This window comes from Balaenoptera ricei, chromosome 1, assembly GCF_028023285.1.
Source record: "Balaenoptera ricei isolate mBalRic1 chromosome 1, mBalRic1.hap2, whole genome shotgun sequence".
NCBI classification, from domain to species: domain Eukaryota; kingdom Metazoa; phylum Chordata; class Mammalia; order Artiodactyla; family Balaenopteridae; genus Balaenoptera; species Balaenoptera ricei.
Window position 1 is genome coordinate 57434218 of NC_082639.1, and position 10408 is coordinate 57444625.

The 10408-nt window shown below is 37.8% G+C and overlaps 1 pseudogene; it reads right to left on the minus strand.

The window, feature by feature from the left end:
- Nucleotides 1-497: 497 nt before the first annotated feature.
- Nucleotides 498-1296, minus strand: LOC132350231 (small ribosomal subunit protein eS1-like; annotated as a pseudogene).
- Nucleotides 1297-10408: the final 9112 nt, after the last annotated feature.

The following is a 10408-nucleotide window of genomic DNA, read 5'->3' on the forward strand; positions in this document are numbered from 1 at the left end:
TTAATTTTTATTGAAATATAGTTGATTTACAATGTTGTATTAGTTTCAGGTGTACAGCAAGCTGATTCAGTGTTTTATATATATATGTACATTGTTTTATATATATGAATATAAAATATATATATTCTCTCTCTATATTTATATATATATTCCTTTTTAGATTCTTTTCCATTATGGGTTATTGCAAGATATTGAGTATAGTTCCCTATGTTATACAGTGGGTCCTTGTTGGTTATCTATTATATATAGTAGTGTGTATATGTTAATCTCAAAGTCCTAATTTATCCCTCCTCCTCCCCACCAGCTTTCCCCTTTGGTAACCATAAATTTGTTTTCTATCAGACTAGACATATTTCAATTGCTAAAGAGGCACGTGTAGTAGTGACTACCATATTAGACAGAGCAGTTTTAGATTCTAGAACATACCTAGTTCTTTCCCTTTTTTAAAAAAAATCACAAATAAGCTCTTTTATTTGTCACCATTAAAAGTCTGAATTTTAAACAGATTCTTGGACTGGTGACTCATATCCATCAGCTCATTCGACCTTAACACCTGTCTCATCTCCAGTAGCTTTTCCAAGAACTATTACCTTCACCATGAAGCTCCAGAGTTTTCCCAATTCAAATTTGGGCTTCTTCAGCATTTTTACTTTTCTAACAAAGAATCATGGAGCAGATAAATATATTGGCAAGCTTTTTCTATGCCTTTTCCAGTGCTGTCTGGAATCAATTTATTGACTACCTCTTTCAAGTCATTTATTTGTCTGCTCCTCTTGGGTCATGATTTCCATCATCTTCTTCCAGATTAGGAGGACCTGTTGGTGCTGGGCATAAGAGGTCTTCTGAATCTGATTGTTGCATTGTTTTAGTAAAATGCACACAGAATAGATGAAGCAAATAACCATGGGTAGTCTTCATATCAACATGAGCTTCAATTATGGTCTGCCACTTTTTGACCATGGAGCACATTTTGTCACAGGTAAGACCCATGCAATGGAAATTAGTCAGGCAGTTTTTGCCCTGAACATCTTCAATAATTAGCTTGAATTTTCAAAATGCAACTTCATCATTCTGCAGATCAGCAAGGCTCACTTCAAAAACATGACCCTTGAGGTCATCAGATGCAATTTTGGTTCCTTGAGTTCTCGTGATTAGTGTTTTCCCAATATTTCTTATATTGAACATAGCTGGTGCTTTCACATCATACCAGTCTTTCTTAGAAAATGGGTCAAACACTTTCTTCTTGCCCCCCTCTTGGCCACCTTTTGTAAGGTGCTTGTTCTGGCTGACCGCCATAGTGCTGCTCAGTATTCTCTCCCTTCTGATGGCCTCTACACCTGGAGGGTCCTCTGCTTGGATTACTCTTCCTCTAGCTCTTTTAAAAATATATACTATTGGATAAATCATTCATAAAAGATTATTCACACATATAATGTGAAAACAATATGTAAATATTCACATGTATATAATGTATATTCATAGTGTAGAAATTAACACAATGCAAGTTTATTTCTTGCACATTCAAAGTCTAATGAAGAACACACGGCCTGCCTCAGACTGGTGCAACGTCACTCCGGCCTCTGACACCACAGGCTCGCCCCGCATTCCGTACCCCTCCCTCCCCCCAGCCTGAGTGAGCCAGAGCCCCTGAATCAGCTGCTCCTTTAACCCCCTCCTGTCTGAGCGAAGAACAGACGCCCTTAGGCAACCTACACACAGAGGCGGGGCCAAATCTAAAGCTGAACCTTGGGATCTGTGCGAACAAAGAAGAGAAAGGGAAATTTCTCCCAGCAGTCTCAAGAGCAGCGGATTAAATCTCCACAATCAACCTGATGTACCCTGCATCTGTGGAATACCTGAATAGACAATGAATCATCCCAAATTGAGGAGGTGGACTTTGGAAGCAATGATATAAATGTATTTTTTTTTCCCTTTCTCTCTTTTTGTGAGTGTGTATGTGTATGCTTCTGTGTGAGATTTTGTCTGTATAGCTTTGCTTTTCCCATTTGTCCTAGGGTTCTGTCTGTCCGTTTTTTGTTGTTGTTGTTGTTGTGGTTTTTTTAGTATACTTTTTAGCGATTGTTATCATTGGTGGATTTGTTTTTTGGTTTGGTTGCTCTCCTTTCTTTCTTTTTTTTTTAATTACTTAAAAATTTTTGTTAATAATTATTTTTTATTTTAAGAACTTTATTTTATTTTATTTTATCTTCCTTTTTCTTTCTTTCTTTTTTCTTTTTCTCCCTTTTGTTCTGAGCCGTGTAGAGGACAGGTTCTTGGTGCTCCAGCCAGGCGTCAGGGCTGTGCCACTGAGGTGGGAGAGCCAAGTTCAGGACATTGGTCCACCAGAGACCTCCCAGCTCCATGTAATATCAAATGGCGAAAATCTCCCAGAGATTTCCATTTCAACGCCAAGACCCAGCTCCACTGAACGACGAGCAAGCTACAGTGCTGGACACTCTATGCCAAACAACTAGCAAGATAGGAACACAACCCCACCCATTAGCAGAGAGGCTGCCTAAAATCATAATAAGGCCACAGAAACCCCAAAACACATCACCAGATGTGGACCTGCCCACCAGAAAGGCAAGACCCAGCCTCATGCACCAAAACACAGGCACTAGTCCCTTCCACCAGGAAGCCTACACAACTCACTGAAACAACCTTAGTCACTGGGGGCAGACACCAAAAACAATGGAAACTACAAACCTGCAGCCTGCAAAATGGAGACCCCAAACACAGTAAGTTAAGCAAAATGAGAAGACAGAGAAACACACAGCAGATGAAGGAGCAAGGTAAAAACCCACAAGACCTAACAAATGAAGAGGAAATAGGCAGTCTACCTGAAAAAGAATTCAGAATAATGATAGTAAAGATGATCCAAAATCTTGGAAATAGAAGGGAGAAAATACAAGAAACGTTTAACAAGGACCTAGAAGAACTATAGAGCAAACAAACAGTGGTGAACAACACAATAAATGAAATTAAAAATTCTCTAGAAGGGATCAATAGCAGAATAACTGAGGCAGAAGAACGGATAAGTGACCTGGAAGATAAAATAGTGGAAATAACTACTGCAGAGCAGAATAAAGAAAACGGATGAAAAGAACTGAGGACAGTTTCAGAAACCTCTGAGACAACATTAAATGCACCAACATTCAAATGATAGGGGTCCCAGAAGAAGAAGAGAAAAAGAAAGGGACTGAGAAAATATTTGAAGAGATTATAGTTGAAAACTTCCCTAATATGGGAAAGGAAATAGTTAATCAAGTCCAGGAAGCACAGAGAGTCCCATACAGGATAAATCCAAGGAGAAACACGCCAAGACACATGTTAAACAAACTATCAAAAATTAAATACAAAGAAAAAATATTAAAAGCAGCAAGGGAAAAACAACAAATAACACACAAGGGTATCCCCATAAGGTTAACAGCTGATCTTTCAGCAGAAACTCTGCAAGCCAGAAGGGAGTGGCACAACATATTTAAAGTGATGAAAGGGAAAAACCTAGAACCAAGATTACTCTACCCAGCAACAATCTAATTCAGATTCAACAGAGAAATTAAAACTTTTACAGACAAGCAAAAGCTAAGAGAATCCAGCACTACCAAACCAGCTTTAAAACAAATGCTAAAGGAAATTCTCTAGGCAGGAAACACAAGAGAAGGAAAAGACGTACAATAACAAACCCAAAGCAATTAAGAGAATGGTAATAGGAACATACATATAGATAATTACCTTAAATGTAAATGGATTAAATGCTCCAACCAAAAGACATAGACTGGCTGAATAGATACAAAAGCAAGAACCATAAATATGCTGCCTACAAGGGACCCACTTCAGACCTAGGGACACATACAGACTGAAAGTGAGGGGATGGAAAAAGATATTCCATGCAAATGGAAATCAAAAGAAAGCTGGAGTAGCAATTCTCATATCAGACAAAATAGACTTTAAAATAAAGACTATTACAAGAGACAGAGAAGGACACTACATAATGATCAAGGGATCAATCCAAGAAGAAGATATAACAATTGTAAATATTTATGCACCTAACATAGGAGCACCTCAATAGATAAGGCAAATACTAATAGCCATAAAAGGGGAAATCGACAGTAACACAATCATAGTAGGGGACTTTAACACCCCACTTTCACCAATGGACAGATCATCCAAAATGAAAATACATAAGGAAACACAAGCTTTAAATGATACATTAATCAAGATGGACTTAATTGATATTTATAGGACATTCCATCCAAAAACAACATAATACACTTCCTTCTCAAGTGCTCATGGAACATTCTCCAGGATAGATCATATCTTGGGTCACAAATCAAGCCTTGGTAAATTTAAGAAAATTGAAATCATATCAAGTATCTTTTCTGACCACAACGCTATGAGACTAGATATCAATTACAGGAAAAAATCTGTAAAAAATACAAACACGTGGAGGCTAAACAATACACTACTTAATAACCAAGAGATCACTGAAGAAATCAAAGAGGAAATCAAAAAATACCTAGAAACAAATGACAAGGAAAACACAACGACCCAAAACAAATGTGGTGCAGCAAAAGCAGTTCTACGAGGGAAGTTTATAGCAATACAATCCTATCTTAAGAAAGAAGAAACATCTCAAATAAACAACATAACCTTACACCTAAAACAATTAGAGAAAGAAGAACAAGAAAACCCCAAAGTCAGCAGAAAAAAAGAAATCATAAAGCTCAGATCAGAAATAAATGAAAAAGAAATGAAGGAAACGATAGCAAAGATCAATAAAACTAAAAGCTGGTTCTTTGAGAAGATAAACAAAATTGATAAACCATTAGCCAGACTCATCAAGAAAAAAAGGGAGAAGGCTCAAATCAATAGAATGAGAAATGAAAAGAGGGAAGTAACAACTGATAGTGCAGAAATACAAGGATCATGAGAGATTACTACAAGCAACTATATGCCAATAAAATGGACAACCTGGAAGAAATAGACAAATCCTTAGAAATGCACAACCTTCCGAGACTGAACCAGGAAGAAATAGAAAATATGAACAGACCAATCACAAGTAATGAAATTGAAACTGTGATTAAAAATCTTCCAACAAACAAAAGCCCAGGACCAGATGGCTTCACAGGTGAATTCTATCAAACATTTAGAGAAGAGCTAACACCTATTCTTCTCAAACTCTTCCAAAATATAGCAGAGGGAGGAACACTCCCAAACGCATTCTACAAGGCCACCATCACCCTGATACCAAAACCAGACAAAGATGTCACAAAAGAAGAAAACTACAGACCAATATCACTGATGAACATAGATGCAAAAATCCTCAACAAAATACTAGAAAACAGAACCCAAGAGCACATTAAAAGGATCATACACCATGATCAACTGGGGTTTATCCCAGGAATACAAGGATTCTTCAATATACGCAAATCAATCAATGTGATACACCATATTAACAAATTGAAGGAGAAAAACCATATGATCATCTCAATAGATGCAGAGAAAGCTTTCAACAAAATTCAACACCGATTTATGATAAAAACCCTCCAGAAAGTAGGCATAGGGGGAACTTACCTCAACATAATAAAGGCCATATATGACAAACCCACAGCCAACATCGTCCTCAATGGTGAAAACCTGAAGCCATTTCCACTAAGATCAGGAACAAGGTTGCCCACTCTCACCACTATTATTCAACATAGGTTTGGAAGTTTAGCCACAGCAATCAGAGAAGAAAAAGAAATAAAAGGAATCCAAATCGGAAAAGAAGAAGTAAAACTGTCACTGTTTGCAGATGACATGACACTATACATAGAGAATCCTAAAGATGCTACCAGAAAGCTACTAGAGCTAATCAATGAATTTGGTAAAGTAGCAGGATACAATATTAATGCACAGAAAAATTTCTTACATTCCTATACACTAATGATGAAAATATCTGAAAGTGAAATTAAGAAAATACTCCCATTTACCATTGCAACAAAAAGAATAATATACTTAGGAATAAACCTATATAAGGAGACAAAAGACTTGTATACAGAAAATTATAAGACACTGATGAAAGAAATTAAGGATGATACAAACAGATGGAGAGATATACCATGTTCTTGGATTGGAAGAATCAACATTGTGAAAATGACTATACTACCCAAAGCAATGTACAGATTCAATGCAATCCCTATCAAACTACCACTGGCATTTTTCACAGAACTAGAACAAAAAATTTCACAATTTGTATGGAAACACAAAAGACCCCGAATAGCCAAAGCAATCTTGAGAAAGAAAAACAGAGTTGGAGGAATCAGGCTCCAGGACTTCAGACTATACTACAAAGCTACAGTAATCAAGACAGTATGGTACTGGCACAAAAACAGAAATATAGATCAATGGAACAGGATAGAAAGCCCAGAGATAAACCCACGCACCTATGGTCACCTTATCTTTGATAAAGGAGGCAAGAATATACAGTGGAGAAAGACAGCCTCTTCAATAAGTGGTGCTGGGAAAACTGGACAGTTACATGTAAAAGAATGAAATTAGAACACTCTCTAACACCATACACAAAAATAAACTCAAAATGGATTAAACACCTAAATGTAAGGCCGGACACTATCAGGAAATCATAGGCAGAACACTCTATGACATAAATCACAGCAAGATCCTTTTTGACCTGCCTCCTAGAGAAATGGAAATAAAAACAAAAAGAAACAAATGTGACCTAGTGAAACTTAAAAGTTTTGCACAGCAAAGGAAACCATAAACAAAGCGGAAAGAGAACCCTCAGAATGAATGGGAGAAAATATTTGCAAATGAAGCAACTGACAAAGAATTAATCTCCAAAATTTACAAGCAGCTCAATATCAAAAAAACAAACAACCCAATCCAAAAATGGGCAGAAGACCTAAATAGACATTTCTCCGAAGAAGATTTACAGATTTCCAACAAGCACATGATAGAATGCTCAACATCATGAATCATTAGAGAAATGCAAATCAAAACTACAATGAGATATCATCTCACACCGGTCAGAATGGCCATCATCAAAAAATCTACAAACAATAAATGCTGGAGAGGGTGTGGAGAAAAGGGAATCCTCTTGCACTGTTGGTGGGAACGTAAACTGATACAGCCACTATGGGGAACAGTATGGATGTTCCTTAAAAAACTAAAAATAGAACTACCAAACGACCCAGCAATCCCACTACTGGGCATATACCCTGAGAAATCTATAATTCAAAAAGAGTCATATACCACAGTGTTCACTGCAGCTCTATTTACAATAGCCAGGACATGGAAGCAACCTAAGTGTCCATCAACAGAAGAATGGATAAAGAAGATGTGGCACATATATACAATGGAATATTACTCAGCCATAAACGAAATGAAATTGAGTTATTTGTAGTCAGGTGGCTGGACCTAGAATCTGTCATACAGAGTGAAGAAAGTCAGAAAGAGAAAAACAAATACTGTATGCTAACACATATATATGGAATCTAAAAAACAAAAAAAAAAATGGTCATGAAGAACCTAGGGGTAAGACGGGAATAAAGACACAGACCTACCAGAAAATGGACTTGAGGACACAGGGAGGGGGAAGGGTAAGCGGGGATGAAGTGAGAGAGTGTCATGGACATGTATACACTACCAAATGTAAAATAGATAGCTAGTGGGCAGCAGCCACATAGCACAGGGAGATCAGCTGGGTGCTTTGTGGCCACCAAGAGGGGTGGGATAAGGAGGGTGGGAGGGAGGGAGATGCAGAGGGAAGAGATATAGGGATATATGTATATGTATAACTGATTTACTTTGTTATAAAGCAGAAACTAACACACCATTGTAAAGCAATTATACTCCATTAAAGATGTTTAAAAAAAGTAATAATTAAAAAAAAAAAGTCTAATGAAGATCAAGTAGGTCTGTGCCATTTGGGAAAAAGAGGTATGGCGAGTATGTAGTATGCCTGTAAAGGCCAGGCCTGGAAAATTCCGTTGCCTTAATTCAGTCATATAACTCCTCCCAGATGCAAGGAAAGCCAACAAATGCAGTCTTCCTGTGTATCCAGATAGAGAAAATGCTGTGACGAATACATATCACTCTCTCTGAAACAATTTTATACCTTTTATTCCTAATTTTTTGGTTAGCATCCATAGAACAGTATTAAATAACAAGCATGATTTAAGTCTTATTTCTGATTTTAATGAAGATTGTTTTCAACATGTCTCCATTTAACAAGAAGATCAATATAGGTCTAGATAGAGCAGTACTCCCGGCTGATAGAAGTTCCTGCAGTACTGGTTGAGGTCTGGATATGTGGTTCTCTGGGCAGCGTTGGACCAATGGTTGGCAAACATTTCAGGACATGTCTTTGGTGTCCGTGGGTCAACATGTAGGGTCAGCTCTCCCCTTTTCTGCCCTCCTTCCCCACAGTGAGGAGGAGGATGGCTATAGGGTCTGCAAGTTTCTCTCTGGATATAGTGAGTGAGAATATACAAATAACCTCTCCACTATACCGAATGGGATTGAGTATAGCATTCTGAGTCCCTCTGCCACCATGAATCCTGTAAATTTTATCTTAGGTGTACTGAGTAATGTCTACATGATGGACAGCTTTTGTTTCATAGTTGCTCTCCCCACATTTGTTCTGGTAATCATTCCATCTCTTTCTTCGCCAATGTCTCTTCTTCCCCTCCAACCATAATAGGGGTTCATATTATTAAAGGTTGTTTGTCACAGAAACTTGCCTATCTCTCTCCCATGTGTAGTCTCAGTAGTGGGCATGTGACTAAGTCCAATGTAAATTTTGGTTTGAATAAATCTATCATGAGACCTCATCAACCTGGCCTCGTTAATGGGTTCAAAGGTGGAACAGTGATCCAAGCCAGTCAATCAGAGTTTTTTGAAGTAGATCTTGGATAGCCAAGCTGTGAGCTTAAAGGATTTAAATGGCCAGCCCTCTGATCACAGGGAGAAAAACTAGGCAGCAAAAAGAAGCTGATGTGCTGGGAGAAACAGAGTTGTAAGTACTTGGTTCTGGTCACAGCATTTCCTGGAGGATTGAATTCCTGCTTTCCCTCAGCTGTGCAGTGCTTCACATATTGTGAGCTACCCAAATAGACCCCTTCTTTGCCCATGTCAGTTCCAGTTGGAGTTTTTCCTTTGAACAAAGAGTATAAACATTCTGAGCATGGGTATATATATTTTCTGCTCCTCACCTATTTCATCCTATGGAAATCTGATTCTCTAAGTGGGACTCTTGCTGATTTCCAGGGCTTGGACAATATTTTCCTTTCTACATTCATGGAACTGCCTCAGCAGGGATAGCAAGAGGGGCAGAGTCAATGTCGTGCTGAGATCACTGTCTTGGAGATACATATCTGGATCCATTTTTTAAACTTTCCTTCTGTGTTAATTTTGTTTCCTCCTTCATTTGTGACTCAGTTCTCATTATTTTCTTCCTCTTTCTGAGATATGAGCTGATTTTCCACACACACACAACAATCGGGATATAGTGAAGAAATTCAATGTGCATAGTAAAATATAATAGGATTTGTAAAATAACCAATGTGTAATAGGGCATCATTAGCATACAGATATCTCAGAAAAAAAATTAAATGTCTAGTGACTTCAGCAATTAAGTTTTTGGTCTTGGACAAATCTCAGGCACTCTCTGAGAGCCTGGTGTGATCTGGGCACACACGCGCTATCCTGGATTAGACTCCTGGGAAGTCCCTGTACTTTGGTGCAAGTCAGTAATTTGACTGATCTTTTCCACAGATCCTTTGATTTCCATTTAAGACTTGAAAAAAGTATTCCATTATTATAGCAGCTAGAAATTCTCCTTCTTGTTGGTAAGTAAAATCTATCCTAGGAAGGGATGAAATTGGGGTTACAATCTAAAGTACTGTCTTTGTTCTTGAGAAAACAATTTTTTTCCCAAAAAAACCTATGAGAAAAAATTAGAATGCTTAATCTTTTCTGATAACACACTTCAGCAGTTTTTTATTTGAAGCAGAACTTTGTTCATCGGATGCTTTTATAATTGATAACATTTTTTTTGATAAGGTTGCATAAAGTTCAACCAGTCTTGATACTGGCCTTATAACCTTTAACTACACATCCCTTTCATGTTCCTTCTCTAACAATCCTAACTAGACACTTTTCTTTTTTCTATAACTACCCCAGTGACCAAAAGAATCTTTGAACCATCTTTCTGTCTCTGGCTAGTTGCTTTGCTCCAAGTCGAAAGCAAAACTGATGTGTGCCCACACTGAATCTATTTGAGAGGTTTGCTCTAACACACTGTAAAACTTACATTGGGTGAGAAAAGCCAGGCAGCCTGGATTTCCCTGGCTCTTCTCTCCCCTTACATCTTTGACAATGTTGCCTAGCCCTACACTTCAGTGCT